We start from the raw sequence: 19,145 nt of genomic DNA on the forward strand, positions 1-19,145 counted from the left end.
CCTGTTCAAAATTGTAGCTCTATAACACACAAAATAAAGGAGTAAGAGGTACTTCTACTGAACCCACCAACTAACTGTATAATCTTACACTCACATGTGTGATGCAAACAAATGTAAACAAACTGTAACATTTGTTAAAAGTGCCCTCACCCACTAATAGAAGCATGCATCATCAATGAGTTTGCTAACATCATCCCTAGGTAGACCAATATCCCCAACTTCATTTATTCTTTGATTTCCTGTGCAGGATTAAAATACTCTACTGGACAGTGATGAAAGGGAAAGTTACTATCCCTGCATCCCTCCTGCCTGCATAATTGTCGACATGTTTCAGATGCTATCCGTTGCCACTAAGGGTCACTTAGCCTTCATCAAGACTACACATCCCACAAAGGCCCTATTCTCCTACCTGTATTTTTCGGTAGACAGAATTCTGACCCAATCTGTACTTTTGCCTTTATAATAACACTGCAGTAGTTCTGAGTTTCATCTATTATTCCTCTGAGACTGGTGTGTGAGTGGGACCGTCACCCTAAAGTCACACAGTCATCAAAGTTGAGACTCTGTCGCTGTGAACCCCTATTTGCACTGTGTAGGTCAAACAGAGTAGCTCCCCAACCTAGTTTGCTGGTGTCTTTGTGAGTACTAATGGAAGGCCAGGTGCATCTGTACCCCCTTCGGACAGATTCCTTGTGTCCAACCCCCAAGGAAGACTGAGCCTGCCCCTTGTGGCAGAAGAATTAACTTGTCCAAAGAATGAATGATTGATGACCAATGACTGTTCAAATGCCACAGAAGCGGTCGTAGATGAAGCCTTGCCCGCTAAACTGTATGTACTGCAACTGTACCCCAGAGTTTCCAAGTTAATCTTTGCAGGAGCATGATCCCTGAAGAGAAGATCTTGCATTTCCAAATGCAAACACAAAATCCTTTTCTTGGGCAGAAAAACTCTCCCCTCCCTAGATCAAGGCTCTTCAACCTTTTCTGTAATGAGAGCTACTTCTGATCTGTGAAAATTGTTGTGAGCTACTAAATGCTTTGCAAATCCTGCATTTTTTCTTCTGTCTTTGATAGTGAGACATCATGTGACCCAGAACCTAATCACAGCCCGATTGGCTATGGGAATGGACTCTACTTAGGCCTACCTGACTACCTGATTGATGGGCTGAAGCTGGTCCATAATACAGTTGTGTGATCTATTTTTGGTCTGCCCAGTAATTCTCAAGAATCATGGCTTCTTCATGATCTTCATTGGCTCCTGATCAGGAAGAGGATCAGCTTTAAGATTTTGCTTTTCACCCAGAAAGCCTTATACTGGACAGGCTTGTGCCACTTACAAGCTAGAATTAAGTTCCATACTCGATGGCGAAACCTGCACTCTGTCAACCTCTGTCTTGCCAAAGTTCAATGGGTGAAGACGTCAAAGTCTAAGGGCAAATCTTTCTCTCTTCTGGGCCCCTCTCTGTGGAATAAACTTCCTCTGGATCTCAGACACATTGACGCTATCCCATTATTTCGAAAGAAGCTCAAAACCTGCCTTTTCCTAAATTCTAAGTCCATAACCTCATTCCCCCTCAGTTAGCCCTTCTTCTGCATTAAAGACAGGACACCTCTTAGAGTAACAGTCGTGCTCCAGAAATCATGTAAATACATTTTTCTGAGAGACGCCCCATGCCCAGCTTTATTGACTTTAAGTCCATACTATCATTTGAATATAATACTTAAAGTTCCCTTGAAACACTGATAGCAATGGCTTTGGAGTTATATTGTCCTCATGTTTCAAAACTTTTTAATTAATAGCTGTCGCTGAAATAATTATTTTAATTCAGTTCAGTTAACAAACATACATGAAAATCAATCTTACCTTCAATGTGGAACTGTGTGATGTCCTCTAATACTGTGTAATCTGGAAGCCTGGGAGGGTAATTCTGAAGAAGTTGTTATAGTAGTGAAGTATTCACTGTGCTTGGAAGTCCGCCGGTGCAAAAATTTGCTGAATCTCAAGTACAGATGGATTCACAGCAGTATTACTCTTCGATTGCAGCTTTGAAAAGATGGCTGTGCCTTTCAATGTCCAGATCAGCTGAACTTCGGATTTGTTTTATGCCGCTATTTGGACTGGAATATTTACAACAAGGGGTGGTGAGGGACAGAGTCTCTGAATTAAACAGAATACTCTCACCCAGTCAAGAGATCAGGGCTAGATCCAACACCGTTTTTTAGCTCACTGCACCATCCCAGTTTCAGAACCTGGCTGTATGCAAATTAGTCTGTTCCTGTCCCAGTGCATGATGGGAACAGGGCAAACCAAACTACAAAAGCCAATTCTTACACTGGGAAGGAAACAAGCTACCGGGGACCGGTTTCTGGCATTTCAGCCTCTTCGGCCCGGCTTGCTTGAATCCTGATGGTGCAATGAGCAAGGGACTCACATCTGAGTATACCCTTCCACGCTTAGGGTGGACAAAAATATTTACAACAAGGGGTGGTGAGGGACAGAGTCTCTGAATTAAACAGAATACTCTCACCCAGTCAAGAGATCAGGGCTAGATCCAACACCGTTTTTTAGCTCACTGCACCATCCCAGTTTCAGAACCTGGCTGTATGCAAATTAGTCTGTTCCTGTCCCAGTGCATGATGGGAACAGGGCAAACCAAACTACAAAAGCCAATTCTTACACTGGGAAGGAAACAAGCTACCGGGGACCGGTTTCTGGCATTTCAGCCTCTTCGGCCCGGCTTGCTTGAATCCTGATGGTGCAATGAGCAAGGGACTCACATCTGAGTATACCCTTCCACGCTTAGGGTGGACAAAAATATTTACAACAAGGGGTGGTGAGGGACAGAGTCTCTGAATTAAACAGAATACTCTCACCCAGTCAAGAGATCAGGGCTAGATCCAACACCGTTTTTTAGCTCACTGCACCATCCCAGTTTCAGAACCTGGCTGTATGCAAATTAGTCTGTTCCTGTCCCAGTGCATGATGGGAACAGGGCAAACCAAACTACAAAAGCCAATTCTTACACTGGGAAGGAAACAAGCTACCGGGGACCGGTTTCTGGCATTTCAGCCTCTTCGGCCCGGCTTGCTTGAATCCTGATGGTGCAATGAGCAAGGGACTCACATCTGAGTATACCCTTCCACGCTTAGGGTGGACAAAAATATTTACAACAAGGGGTGGTGAGGGACAGAGTCTCTGAATTAAACAGAATACTCTCACCCAGTCAAGAGATCAGGGCTAGATCCAACACCGTTTTTTAGCTCACTGCACCATCCCAGTTTCAGAACCTGGCTGTATGCAAATTAGTCTGTTCCTGTCCCAGTGCATGATGGGAACAGGGCAAACCAAACTACAAAAGCCAATTCTTACACTGGGAAGGAAACAAGCTACCGGGGACCGGTTTCTGGCATTTCAGCCTCTTCGGCCCGGCTTGCTTGAATCCTGATGGTGCAATGAGCAAGGGACTCACATCTGAGTATACCCTTCCCCGCTTAGGGTGGACAAAAATATTTACAACAAGGGGTGGTGAGGGACAGAGTCTCTGAATTAAACAGAATACTCTCACCCAGTCAAGAGATCAGGGCTAGATCCAACACCGTTTTTTAGCTCACTGCACCATCCCAGTTTCAGAACCTGGCTGTATGCAAATTAGTCTGTTCCTGTCCCAGTGCATGATGGGAACAGGGCAAACCAAACTACAAAAGCCAATTCTTACACTGGGAAGGAAACAAGCTACCGGGGACCGGTTTCTGGCATTTCAGCCTCTTCGGCCCGGCTTGCTTGAATCCTGATGGTGCAATGAGCAAGGGACTCACATCTGAGTATACCCTTCCACGCTTAGGGTGGACAAAAATATTTACAACAAGGGGTGGTGAGGGACAGAGTCTCTGAATTAAACAGAATACTCTCACCCAGTCAAGAGATCAGGGCTAGATCCAACACCGTTTTTTAGCTCACTGCACCATCCCAGTTTCAGAACCTGGCTGTATGCAAATTAGTCTGTTCCTGTCCCAGTGCATGATGGGAACAGGGCAAACCAAACTACAAAAGCCAATTCTTACACTGGGAAGGAAACAAGCTACCGGGGACCGGTTTCTGGCATTTCAGCCTCTTCGGCCCGGCTTGCTTGAATCCTGATGGTGCAATGAGCAAGGGACTCACATCTGAGTATACCCTTCCACGCTTAGGGTGGACAAAAATATTTACAACAAGGGGTGGTGAGGGACAGAGTCTCTGAATTAAACAGAATACTCTCACCCAGTCAAGAGATCAGGGCTAGATCCAACACCGTTTTTTAGCTCACTGCACCATCCCAGTTTCAGAACCTGGCTGTATGCAAATTAGTCTGTTCCTGTCCCAGTGCATGATGGGAACAGGGCAAACCAAACTACAAAAGCCAATTCTTACACTGGGAAGGAAACAAGCTACCGGGGACCGGTTACTGGCATTTCAGCCTCTTCGGCCCGGCTTGCTTGAATCCTGATGGTGCAATGAGCAAGGGACTCACATCTGAGTATACCCTTCCACGCTTAGGGTGGACAAAAATATTTACAACAAGGGGTGGTGAGGGACAGAGTCTCTGAATTAAACAGAATACTCTCACCCAGTCAAGAGATCAGGGCTAGATCCAACACCGTTTTTTAGCTCACTGCACCATCCCAGTTTCAGAACCTGGCTGTATGCAAATTAGTCTGTTCCTGTCCCAGTGCATGATGGGAACAGGGCAAACCAAACTACAAAAGCCAATTCTTACACTGGGAAGGAAACAAGGAAACAAGCTACCGGGGACCGGTTTCTGGCATTTCAGCCTCTTCGGCCCGGCTTGCTTGAATCCTGATGGTGCAATGAGCAAGGGACTCACATCTGAGTATACCCTTCCACGCTTAGGGTGGACAAAAATATTTACAACAAGGGGTGGTGAGGGACAGAGTCTCTGAATTAAACAGAATACTCTCACCCAGTCAAGAGATCAGGGCTAGATCCAACACCGTTTTTTAGCTCACTGCACCATCCCAGTTTCAGAACCTGGCTGTATGCAAATTAGTCTGTTCCTGTCCCAGTGCATGATGGGAACAGGGCAAACCAAACTACAAAAGCCAATTCTTACACTGGGAAGGAAACAAGCTACCGGGGACCGGTTTCTGGCATTTCAGCCTCTTCGGCCCGGCTTGCTTGAATCCTGATGGTGCAATGAGCAAGGGACTCACATCTGAGTATACCCTTCCACGCTTAGGGTGGACAAAAATATTTACAACAAGGGGTGGTGAGGGACAGAGTCTCTGAATTAAACAGAATACTCTCACCCAGTCAAGAGATCAGGGCTAGATCCAACACCGTTTTTTAGCTCACTGCACCATCCCAGTTTCAGAACCTGGCTGTATGCAAATTAGTCTGTTCCTGTCCCAGTGCATGATGGGAACAGGGCAAACCAAACTACAAAAGCCAATTCTTACACTGGGAAGGAAACAAGCTACCGGGGACCGGTTTCTGGCATTTCAGCCTCTTCGGCCCGGCTTGCTTGAATCCTGATGGTGCAATGAGCAAGGGACTCACATCTGAGTATACCCTTCCACGCTTAGGGTGGACAAAAATATTTACAACAAGGGGTGGTGAGGGACAGAGTCTCTGAATTAAACAGAATACTCTCACCCAGTCAAGAGATCAGGGCTAGATCCAACACCGTTTTTTAGCTCACTGCACCATCCCAGTTTCAGAACCTGGCTGTATGCAAATTAGTCTGTTCCTGTCCCAGTGCATGATGGGAACAGGGCAAACCAAACTACAAAAGCCAATTCTTACACTGGGAAGGAAACAAGCTACCGGGGACCGGTTTCTGGCATTTCAGCCTCTTCGGCCCGGCTTGCTTGAATCCTGATGGTGCAATGAGCAAGGGACTCACATCTGAGTATACCCTTCCACGCTTAGGGTGGACAAAAGTATTTACAACAAGGGGTGGTGAGGGACAGAGTCTCTGAATTAAACAGAATACTCTCACCCAGTCAAGAGATCAGGGCTAGATCCAACACCGTTTTTTAGCTCACTGCACCATCCCAGTTTCAGAACCTGGCTGTATGCAAATTAGTCTGTTCCTGTCCCAGTGCATGATGGGAACAGGGCAAACCAAACTACAAAAGCCAATTCTTACACTGGGAAGGAAACAAGCCACCGGGGACCGGTTTCTGGCATTTCAGCCTCTTCGGCCCGGCTTGCTTGAATCCTGATGGTGCAATGAGCAAGGGACTCACATCTGAGTATACCCTTCCACGCTTAGGGTGGACAAAAATATTTACAACAAGGGGTGGTGAGGGACAGAGTCTCTGAATTAAACAGAATACTCTCACCCAGTCAAGAGATCAGGGCTAGATCCAACACCGTTTTTTAGCTCACTGCACCATCCCAGTTTCAGAACCTGGCTGTATGCAAATTAGTCTGTTCCTGTCCCAGTGCATGATGGGAACAGGGCAAACCAAACTACAAAAGCCAATTCTTACACTGGGAAGGAAACAAGCTACCGGGGACCGGTTTCTGGCATTTCAGCCTCTTCGGCCCGGCTTGCTTGAATCCTGATGGTGCAATGAGCAAGGGACTCACATCTGAGTATACCCTTCCACGCTTAGGGTGGACAAAAATATTTACAACAAGGGGTGGTGAGGGACAGAGTCTCTGAATTAAACAGAATACTCTCACCCAGTCAAGAGATCAGGGCTAGATCCAACACCGTTTTTTAGCTCACTGCACCATCCCAGTTTCAGAACCTGGCTGTATGCAAATTAGTCTGTTCCTGTCCCAGTGCATGATGGGAACAGGGCAAACCAAACTACAAAAGCCAATTCTTACACTGGGAAGGAAACAAACTACCGGGGACCGGTTTCTGGCATTTCAGCCTCTTCGGCCCGGCTTGCTTGAATCCTGATGGTGCAATGAGCAAGGGACTCACATCTGAGTATACCCTTCCACGCTTAGGGTGGACAAAAATATTTACAACAAGGGGTGGTGAGGGACAGAGTCTCTGAATTAAACAGAATACTCTCACCCAGTCAAGAGATCAGGGCTAGATCCAACACCGTTTTTTAGCTCACTGCACCATCCCAGTTTCAGAACCTGGCTGTATGCAAATTAGTCTGTTCCTGTCCCAGTGCATGATGGGAACAGGGCAAACCAAACTACAAAAGCCAATTCTTACACTGGGAAGGAAACAAGCTACCGGGGACCGGTTTCTGGCATTTCAGCCTCTTCGGCCCGGCTTGCTTGAATCCTGATGGTGCAATGAGCAAGGGACTCACATCTGAGTATACCCTTCCACGCTTAGGGTGGACAAAAATATTTACAACAAGGGGTGGTGAGGGACAGAGTCTCTGAATTAAACAGAATACTCTCACCCAGTCAAGAGATCAGGGCTAGATCCAACACCGTTTTTTAGCTCACTGCACCATCCCAGTTTCAGAACCTGGCTGTATGCAAATTAGTCTGTTCCTGTCCCAGTGCATGATGGGAACAGGGCAAACCAAACTACAAAAGCCAATTCTTACACTGGGAAGGAAACAAGCTACCGGGGACCGGTTTCTGGCATTTCAGCCTCTTCGGCCCGGCTTGCTTGAATCCTGATGGTGCAATGAGCAAGGGACTCACATCTGAGTATACCCTTCCACGCTTAGGGTGGACAAAAATATTTACAACAAGGGGTGGTGAGGGACAGAGTCTCTGAATTAAACAGAATACTCTCACCCAGTCAAGAGATCAGGGCTAGATCCAACACCGTTTTTTAGCTCACTGCACCATCCCAGTTTCAGAACCTGGCTGTATGCAAATTAGTCTGTTCCTGTCCCAGTGCATGATGGGAACAGGGCAAACCAAACTACAAAAGCCAATTCTTACACTGGGAAGGAAACAAGCTACCGGGGACCGTGAGATAAATAACGGTGATGGATCAAGCCCTGATCTTTGGACTGGGTAAGAGTGGTCTGCTCAATTCAGACACTCTGTTCATCACCACCCCCTTTTGTAAATCGATTTTGGCCACTATAGGTGTGGCAGGGTATACTCAGACATGAGTCCCTTTCTCACTGCTCCATCAGGATTCAAGCAAGCCGGGCCGAAGAGGCTGAAATGCCAGAAACCGGTCCCCGGTAGCTTGTCTCCTTTCTGGTAAAGAATTGGCTTGGTAGTTTAGTCTGCCCTGTTCCCATGATGCACTGGGCCAGGGACAGACTGATTTGCATATAGCCAGGTTCTGAGCTGGGATGGGGCAGTGAGATAAATAACGGTGATGGATCAAGCCCTGATCTTTGGACTGGGTAAGAGTGGTCTGCTCAATTCAGACACTCTGTTCATCACCACCCCCTTTTGTAAATCGATTTTGGCCACTATAGGTGTGGCAGGGTATACTCAGACATGAGTCCCTTTCTCACTGCTCCATCAGGATTCAAGCAAGCCGGGCCGAAGAGGCTGAAATGCCAGAAACCGGTCCCCGGTAGCTTGTCTCCTTTCTGGTAAAGAATTGGCTTGGTAGTTTAGTCTGCCCTGTTCCCATGATGCACTGGGCCAGGGACAGACTGATTTGCATATAGCCAGGTTCTGAGCTGGGATGGGGCAGTGAGATAAATAACGGTGATGGATCAAGCCCTGATCTTTGGACTGGGTAAGAGTGGTCTGCTCAATTCAGACACTCTGTTCATCACCACCCCCTTTTGTAAAGCTATTTGGACTGGAGCATGGAAGAAAGTACTGAATTTGTCCTCTACTCTGTATTCTCTGAAATGTTTAGTTTTGTCTTTGAGATTTTTAAGAGCACCAGTCATATGCGCAATTATATTCCCATGCTCCCTTTACTGTTATTTGGTGTCAGTAAACCAGGTCTGCTATACACATTGTGTAGTTCTTGTTCAATTAATAAAAGAACATTGAAAGATGCTGAAGATTCTTCTCTATAGCTGTCTTTTATCTTGTTGTCAATAAATCAACCTTGCAGTAATTATTGGCGTTAGTAAAGCAGGCCTGCAGTACACATTAGTTTGTCTTTGTTCAACTGATATTAACATTCTTTTTTTTTTATTTCAGTAATTTTTTATTGCAAAAAAGATATATTTACATGGAGCATAACATGTACATGGGAGGAAGAAGTGAAAAAAGAGGGGGAAGGAAGGAGAAGAAGAAATGCCTGGGGGGAGGGTGCGCGGGGGAGGAGCTGCTTCTGTTTCAGCATTTAAGTCTTATTGGCGTTAGTCTGACTGCCAGTTGTCCCCTTGTCTTGCAGCGATTGTCACTCTTGATCCCTCACCCCGACCGTGAATAGAAAAGAGAGAGAGAGAAGGAGCGGCGCAGGCTTTTGGGGTTTGCACTATCAAGTGGCCTGGATGCTGTTGGCACATGTCGGTTTGGGTAACTGGCTGTGCTACCTATGGGGGTTTATGCGATGATAGGTAGTTATCTAGGGACTCCCACATGTTTGACTGCCTGTGTGTCTTTGGTGAGTGTTTCGCTGTTATGGTGTCCGCCCCTCTCAGGAATGTGACCCAGTTGAGCCATGTTCTAGACGTGGCTTTCCCTGTGTCCTTCAAGTTGTTCAAAACCGTTTTGACTGCTGCTGTCAGCAGCAAGTCAATGAGGTCTCTGTCTTCTTTGGTTGTGATTGAAGGAGACGTGAACCCCAGTACTAGGCTGTAAAAATCCAGTTGTATGGCGGCCTCTGTGATGTCGTTTATCAGTGTCTCGATTATGTTCCAGAATTTCCTAACCTTCGTGCAGTGAATGAGTAGGTGTGCGAGATCGCCCCTTTGTTTGTTGCAGTTCCAGCAAGAATCACTGTCGCAGATTCCCACGGAGGCTAGGCAGGCAGGGGTCCAGTATGCCTTATGTATCAGCCAGAATTTGGTCTGGTTTAAAGTTGTCGTAACCTTTTTCCTTGATGTGGATCTCCATAATTCAGCCTTCTCCTCCTCACTTAGCACCCTTCCCTCTAGTGTTCCCCAAAAGGTCATGACTTTGTTGTTGAGTTTGGTGGATTTGGGGCATAGGGCTTTGTAGAGGTGCGCTACTTGGTGCCCTAGTTTGTAAAGGTTAGTGGCGTATTGTAGGATTTATGGTGTTAATCCGTTCAGGTCAGCTTTCCTTATTGCTACCTTAATCTTCAGGAAGTTGTACAATTCTATGCTGGCTTGTTTGTGTTCTTCTTTGAGTGTGTCGAAGGTTATGTTTGCGCCTTGCTTTTGTAGATTGCTTGCTGTGGAAATGCCGTGCTTGTACCCTGAGTGCATGTCCAAAGTCTTGTCCCTATATTTTATTCTGGGGTTGTGCCATATGGACTCAAACTGTGTTTTATTTATGCTAGTCCGCAGTAGCTTATCTACACTTAGGAGTGCTGTCTTGGTGTTTCTTAGGATGGGGTTGTTTTTGATTGCTGGGTGTCGGGTGGCGGTAAGCAGGGTGATGGGGTTCATCCCTTTCAGTAGACCTCTTTCTAGTGTGAGCCAGGCCGGGGTATAGTCTTGCTTAGGTGTGAGCCAATATAGTCCCTGTCTTGCTATGCATGCTTTTTGAAATGTTTTGAAGTTTGTTATGTTTAGGCCTCCTAGGTCTTTTGTCAGCCTAAGTTTTTGTAGGCTGATTCTAGGCTTCTTCTCTCTCCACAGAAAGGTGTTAAGCATTTTATCCAATATCTTGTGGAAGTCTTCTGTGTTTATCAGTGGCAGCATGTTAAGCATGTAGTTCACCATTGGTGTGAGCATCATTTTGATCGCCTCCACTCTCCCCCACCACGTGGTGAATTTGGGAGACCATCCCTCTAATCTTTCCTTTATTTTGCGTAGTATGGCTTGTTTGTTCTGTTCTAGTGTGGATCTAAGGTCCCTCTCAAAAAGGAGGCCCAGGTATTTGATTGGTTTCTTTTGCCATGTCAGGCCAGATGAGCCTAGTACTGTCTTAGTGGTGTGGACGTTTAAGGGTTTGCACTCAGATTTTTCCCTGTTTAATTTGTATCCCGAGATCTGGGAGTATTGTTCTATCGTTTCTTTTAGGGCCTTGATTGATTTTTCTGGGTTTTTGGTGATTATTAGGACGTCGTCCGCATAGGCCGCTAGTTTGAAGGTTTCCCCCTCCACCGGTATCCCCGCTATGTCTGTATTGGTTCTAATCATGTTTAGTAGTGGTTCTATCGCTAGAAGGAACAGGGCTGGGGAGAGCTGACACCCTTGCTGGGTCCCACGCTCAAGGTGGAGTAGGTCTGATGTCCCCCCATTGACTACCACTCGTGCTTTGGGATCGTTGTAAACTTTGTCGTCGCACACCCACTCAGCAAGTAAGGGGGGAGGGGGGCGGGAGAGGAGGGGGGCACGGGGGAGGGAGGTGGGGGAGGGGAGCACATACATGGGGTACCTCTATTTCTTTTCTTTTATCTCTCTATCTATCACTCTTCCACACCTTTTCCTAGGAGCGGTCAGCGCAGGAATAAGTACAGCCACTCACATGTAAGCGAAGAGCATGGGGGAGGCCAGGACACTGAGACACAGCGATTGAGACCACACAGATCGCCAGATGCACTACACTGCAAATGACACACAACAACCAAACCAACCTCGCAACGGATATCAAGATAGTATCCCTGAACGTTAAAGGTCTCAATAGCCCGGTGAAGAGAAGGAAAGTCCTAGAATACCTGAGGATGCTCAAAAGCGACATTTATGTACTGCACGAAACCAGGCTAGAAGCTGAAGACATAGGGCGTCTCAAGGCTAGCTGGATAGGCGAGGTAAAGGGATCACCCGCACAGAACAAAAAGAATGGGGTGGTGACACTAACTAGCAAGAAATCCAAGCTAACACTGGGGAACATGCAGGCGGACACGGAGGGTAGAATTCTAGTGACCAGCCTAAAGAGAGGCGAAGAAGCAATACATGTGGCCAACATCTACGGCCCTAACACTGACGACAGGTCTTTCTGGGACAAGGTAGGAGCACAACTACACACACTACCACTAGGCGAGCTTCTAGTGGTTGCAGGAGACATGAACCAGGTCCTGGACCCAGCCATTGATAGACACCCGCACAGACCTAGCCACACATCACAAAAGGGCAATATCCTGAAGAACCTGTGCTCCAAACTTAATCTCAAAGATCCGTGGCGACTCCAAAACCCGGACGCCAGAGAATACACTTTTTACTCAAACCCACACAACTCCTACAGCAGAATAGACCACATCCTCATATCAGACACACACACCCACCTCATAGACCACACGGAGATTGGCCCACAGAGCATCTCAGACCACTCACACATAAGCCTAGTCCTGTCAGGGAAACACAATGAGAAGCCAACACGTAGATGACGCTTCGACGATAACCTGCTTACCAACACGTCAGCGAAGGCAGAGATTGAGACAGCAATAAAAGACTACCTGGCAATTAATGACACCCCCGAGACAGACAGGAACTCACTCTGGAACGCCTTAAAAGCCACTATTAGAGGGACAATACTGGCCATCAAGGGAAGGCTGAATAAAGAAAGAAACAAAAAGATTGCATTACTAGAAAAGAAAATCAAAAACCTAGAGACAGGACACATAGCTAACTTAGAAGATAGGAACACCCTCACTACCCTAACTAAACGGAAATATGAACTGAACAAAATCCTGAGTGAAAGGGCGGGAACTTGGATAAACAAGTACAAAGCCATCAACCTATGCACCGCAAACAAAGCAGGGAAAATCTGACATCCTACCTTAAGGGGAAACAGAAACAACACTCGATAGTGGCCATCAAAGACAGAAATAATAAATCCCAGACTGCAAACAAGGAGATACTTGAGGTCTTCAAAGACTTCTACAAAAAACTCTATACGAGGGACGAATCCTTACGAGAAGATGGAGGCAAGGAACTCCTAGGACGAATATCCACACCAACACTAACAGACAAAGAGCGGGACATGCTTGACCTAAACATAACAGAGGACGAGATAGGGAGAGCCACAGCTAGTCTCAAAGATAACAAGGCACCAGGGCCATAAGGTTTTACGGCCGGCTTCTACAAACAGTACCTCCACATACTCAAGCCCACAATGACGGAAGTCTTCACGAACTGCGTCCAGAATGGACGGATGACACCGTCAATGGCGGAGGCCAACATAATAGTAATCCCAAAGGAGGGCAAGGACCCACACCAGGCAAAAAACTACAGACCAATCTCACTTATAAACGTAGATTGTAAAATCTATAGCCAAAGTCCCAGCAGCCCGGCTCAACGTACACCAACCTAAGCTCATACACTGCTCACAAGTAGGCTATCTTAAAAACTGCATGTCCCACGACAACACAAGGCTGCTCTGCCACATAATAAACCACTCCACCAAGAGCAGCAATGCAGCTGTCATGATACCCTAGACGCTGAGAAGGCGTTCGACAGTGTCCTGGCCATTCCTAGACCAGTGCATGCAGAAATTCGGCTTGGCCCCAACTATAGAAAGATGGTTTTAGCCCTGATATTAACATTCTAAGATGCTGAAGATACTTCCCTGCAGGAACTTTTTTCTGGGTGTCAGTATCAAAACATTTACCTGGATTTTGGATTTTGTCAGTAACTGTCACTGACGTAGGGTCATAAGCTGCACCACATGTGTCAGACTACACTTAGAAGTACAGACATACCTGAGACATGGATGCAGTCAGACATTCAAACTTGACAGAATATGCTTTCAATTTCAAGTACACACTTCACTTTCTACGGCTTACTTGCAGAGTATCTTTGCCAAGAGTTATATGTACTAGGATAGAGTTTAATACACTTGGTAACATGTTTTAAACCTCACTTTTCTCTACCAATTTGATTAGAGAGACTGAGCTCACAGTGCCCGACCTAACTCAAAATAAAAGGTCACTCTTAGCAGTGTCAGCATCTTTCTAGAGAGCTCAATGACCCAACCTTAACCAAGAGGTTTGGAGCAATTACCGTCCCCATGAATAGCAAGATTCTAGAAAAAGACATCAATAAAATTCTGATAAACATTCTGGAAACCCACAAGATCTTGCACCTTACCCAGACAGGCTTTCGCCCCAACCATGGGATGGAAACGGCCCTGTTCATGGTTATGGAGGAAGTACGCCTTATGCTAGATCAGGGAGGGACGTTGGCAATTTTCCTCCTTTATCTAAGTGCATCGTTCGATACTGTAAATCACAGCATGTTATTGGATAGACTGAAAGCGGTAGGAGTGGTAGGGAAAGTCCTGGCCTTGTTCAGATCTTTTCTAGAGGAGAGAACCTTCCAGGTCTTTGATGGCTCTCAATCTTCAATACCACTTACTTGTGGGATTCCCCAGGGCTCCTCACTAAGCCCGAACCTTTTTAATGTCTTTTTCAAACCCTTGGCTGACATTGTCCTCCCCTATGGAGTACAGATTGTGACGTACACTGACGACACACAGCTGGAGCTGTCCTTATCCGTCCTAGGAAGACTGAAATCGATTTAGAAACATGCCTGAATACAGTAGCTTCTTGAATGGATCGCTCCTTCTCAAAACTGAACGGAGAAAAAACTGAGCTAATGATTCTAGGGGATAAATACAACAGCTCCCCTCAAATACAATGGCCCAGTCGCTTAGGGGCTCCTCCCAAACCTAGAGACAGTATCAAAAGCTTGGGAATCTGCCTTGATTCTTCCCTAAATCTCGAACACCAGTCTGTACAAGTGGCTGCCTCATGCTACAGCATTCTCAGACAACTTAGGAAAATACTGCCCCTGCTCCCAGACACAGCACGCAGACTACTGTAACTCCCTATATCCGGGGGCCCCCAAGTCTACTGTCAGCAAGCTGAAGGTGGTTCAGAACTGTGCCGCAAGGCTCCTACACAATGCTCCTAGAAGTGTATCAGCCAAACCAGCTCTGATGAAATTGCATTGGCTACCCATTACAGAATGAATAAAATTAAAATCGCTATGTATAGCACATAAATCTCTGTGGGGCACTGGTCCCAAAACCTGATATCGTTCTACTGACATTGAGATCTTCCAAAAAACCTCCAAGCTAAAGTACCCAAGATTAGGAATGTGCGGCCGCCTGTTCAAAGCATCTACTCTATGGAACTCGCTCCCCACCAAAATTTGGGAAGTGACTAATCACCTCGAATTAAGGAACAAACTGAAAACTTGGTTCTTTCAGCATTTGTAGTGGCGGCTCTGAGCGCTGGGATGCATACGGGTAGCCATGCACCATATCAAGAAATAATAATAATAATAATAATGAGTGTGTCAGTACATTTGGGGGAGAGATGACACATGTAAAGTATCCTATAGGTACTAGACTACCTTTTTTTCATACCATATGCTCTGTAAATGTTTGAAGAAGAAACTGCATGGATCACTTTCTGCTTATTATACAGGGCAGCCATGTATAAAGCTGTGCATTCAAGTGCTACCATGAGGTCTGCCTAGCAAAGAGATCTGTGCTTCTGTGACTGAAATATGAATTAGCTCTGAGAATAAGGGTAAGATAGACCAAATCGTTTTTAAGTTAGGGGCATCAGCTGTACCACACAGATCTTTAGATACGTTCTGTTTATGAACAACCAATTACATATTTTCCTAAACCACATTCTGTCCTCCATTTTAGAAGCTTTTCTTTATACTAACTGTCATATTCAGCTACAAGCTTCCTCTGATTTTTTCAAAATGCTTACAGTATGGATTGTGGGTCACAGCTATGATTTCTGGGGGCAACATGTTTGATAGAGACAGAGGTAATAACAAAGACTTGGGTTTGCGTATTGTGTATATTAAATGGTTTGCGCAGAGAGGATTAAAGTGCCACCAACTGCTGCCTTGGGATGAAGGCATTTTGAATCTCCAACCCCCTGACCTCATGATTATGCACTGTGGTGGCAATGACTTAGGCACACTGACTAGGGTAGGGCTGGAAATCCTAATGAAGGATACCTTTGCACAACTGATGTCACTTTTTTTCACACTGTCTTTGTGTACTCTAATATATGCCAAAGACAGAAATGGAAGTGGTCAAATTGATTCTGTCCACAAACTGACAAAGCCAGGAAACATTTATTTGTTTATTTATTTTAAAAATGTATAAAGCGCAACATATACCCGTGGGTGTCTTGGCACTGTGACTCTGCTAAAGATCTCTGATTAAGCATTATATCCATTCGGAAGTGATACCCTGGACTATTATTGGTCAAACAACCAGGTTTTCAGCAATTTCCTAAACTGAAATAGTGAGGGTGAAGATTTAAATTTCCTTTGGAAGAGCATTCCAAAGTCTGGCCGCGGTGTTAGTGAAGCATCTATCGCCCAATGTGACCGTCCTGGTACGTGCCACTGCCAGTAGATGCCTCTGTTCAGATCTTAAAGATCTGTTAGGTAAATAGTAGCGAAGTTTCTGTTTGAGAAACGCCGGGCCATGACCATTAAGAGCTTTAAAGGTGAGGCACAAGGTTTTAAATCTGATGCGATTTCTCACAGTTAGCCAGTGGTAGTTCCTGATTACCTGTTTGATGGAGTGAAATTTAGGAGTGCCGGATAGTAGCCTTGCTGCAGCATTTTGGATGAGTTGCAGCTTGGCTACCACCCGTACCTGCGCATTTGCAAATAATCCATTGCAGTAATCCAGAGAGGAAAGTACCAAGGAGCTCACCACTGTTTTTCTTGCGTTCTCTGGAAGATAAGGTAGGATTTTTCTGAGGAGCCTGAGCTTATAAAAGGCTGATGAAGCTACCTGATTGGCATGGCTGGAAAAATTGAGCTTATCATCAAAGATGATTCCTAGATTCCTAACCTTCTGCACAGGTTCTGGAGGGGCTCCGAGTGGAGTCGGCCACCAGGTGGTAGACCACTGTGGAGATAACTTTCCAAAGATCATTACCTCAGTTTTATCTGAGTTAAGTCGTAGACAGTTCTCCGCCATCCATTCCTTGATTGCCAGCATGCCTTCCTGAAACCGAGCGGATACTTCATCGCCATCGTTTTTAATGGCAATCACCAACTGGGTGTCATCGGCGTATGAGGTCAGGCTCATCCGGTAGTATTTAATAACCCTGGCTAAGTCCGACACATAGATGTTAAAAAGTGTCGGACTTAGGGATGAGCCTTGAGGAACGCCACATGGAAGGGCGAGATCAGCAGATTGAAAAGATCCCAAGGTCACTGCCTGTGTTCTGTTAGACAGAAAATAAGACAGTAGATCCTTGGCCCTTGAATGGATACCCATTTCTTCGACACGGTCAACCAAGATGGAGTGATTGACCGTGTCGAAGGCCGCAGAAAGATCCAGCAAGACCAACACCGCTGTTCCTCCTTGGTCCCTGATGGTTCTAATATCATCGGCTGCCTTTATGAGTGCAGTCTCAGTTCCATGCAGTTTTCGGAACCCAAACTGAGAATCGTCCAGAAGGCTGTTTTGTTCGATGTATTCAGATAGTTGTTTATTCATCGTTTTCTCCACTACTTTGGCCAGGAAAGGCAGGCTGGCAATTGGCCTATAATTTTTCAAAATGGTTTTATCTAGACCGATCTTTTTCAGGAGGGGTTTCAGTAATGTGTTTTTTAATTTGTCAGGGAAGATCCCTGAATGGAACATGGCATTGCAAATTTGGGTGATAACTTCGCTTACCAAGTCAATTACTGGGGTGAGAATTTTAGGAGGGCAGGGGGGGGCTGAGCCTGTTTTTATCTGTCTCATGAGGTCTGTTATCTCATCTTTCGATACGTCCCTGAATTTGGAAAATGAGCAATTGGGGGCTTTTCTTAGTTGTTTAGGTTCTGTGTTTGTATCAGTTTTAGTTACTGAGAACTCAGAATATATGTCGTTTACTTTTCAGAAGAAAAAGCCAGCCAATTCATTACAGAATTCCTGTGACTGGGGAGGACTCATGTCTGCCGATTTCCCTGCCAGTGTCTTGACTACCTCAAACAGTTGTCGACTAGAGTTTTCTATTTGCTGTTCATAATAATTCTTTTTTTCCTCATGAAACATGTTAATAAAACTGCTTCTGCTTACCTCAGAGACCATAACATGGCCTCTATCTATAATAACCTGTGTTTGACATGTGTGGGATCTATAGAAATTATGGCGTTCACTTAACAGATGAAGGCAACAGTGTATTTCTAAGCAACCTGACACTGTGAATCTGCATCTACATGTAGCTTCAACAAACTCATAAAGAACACAATGGCTCTTCTCAGAGCCACCCTGTAACCCAACACTCAAAAGTATATTTAAAAAAAAACAATATTTCTCATAAATGTTTTCTGGATTTGTGACCCCATCGCGGAACAGCAAAACAAAAGCACAAACTCAATGCACAACTACACATATTTTTATTCCTTCTTTCTTTCATCCTTTCGTTCCTTCCTTCTTTAATTCTTTATTTCCTTCCTCCTTTCATTCTCTTTCCATATTTGTCTTTCTTTCCCTTTACTTCTTTCATTTTTGCCTTTCTTCTCTTTTCTTCTTTCTCTCTCATTCATTCTATGTTTCTGCCTTTCTAATATTCTTTCTTATTTGCCCTATTTCATTCTGCTTTTGTCCTTTCCATCTTTTCTGTCCTTCCTTCGTTCTTTCATTCTTTCTTTTTTTCGTGTTCTTCTGTCTTTCCTCCTCTCTCTATTTCTTTCTCTTTCCTTGTTTCTTTCTCCTTCCTTCTTTCTTTCTTTCTCTTGCCTTCTTTTACTCCTTTGTTCCTTTTCTCTATCTTTCTTTCTCTTTCCCCCTCTCTGTTCTTTTCTTTCTTTTCTTTTTTCCTGTTTTACTTCCCTCTTTCTTTCCTTCTCTCATTCTTTCCATTTTCTCTTCTTAATGTTCATCTTTAATTCTTTCTTTCTTTCATGTTTTTGTTTGTTTCTTTCTTTCTCTTTTTCAGTCATTTCCTTTCCCATTCTTTCATTCATTCACTCTCTCTTTCCTTGTCTCTTTCTCTCTTTTTGTTCTTTCTTTCTTTCTTCCTTTCTTTGTTTTTTCCTTCAGTCTTTTACTATCTGTTTTTGCTTCTCTGTTTGTTTGTTTGTTTCTTTCTTTCATTCTTTCTTTTTCAAAGGCAAGAGGCTTGCAGCAAATACCAGACTGATTGACTTTTTATGTAGCACTTTTCAGTGCCAGGGAGTCCTATGGTAATGTGAGTGTTTGTTAGACCAAAACTGTTTTACCTGTAGCA

The sequence above is a fragment of the Lissotriton vulgaris genome, chromosome 6, assembly GCF_964263255.1.
Source record: "Lissotriton vulgaris chromosome 6, aLisVul1.2, whole genome shotgun sequence".
Classification (NCBI taxonomy): Eukaryota; Metazoa; Chordata; class Amphibia; order Caudata; family Salamandridae; genus Lissotriton; species Lissotriton vulgaris.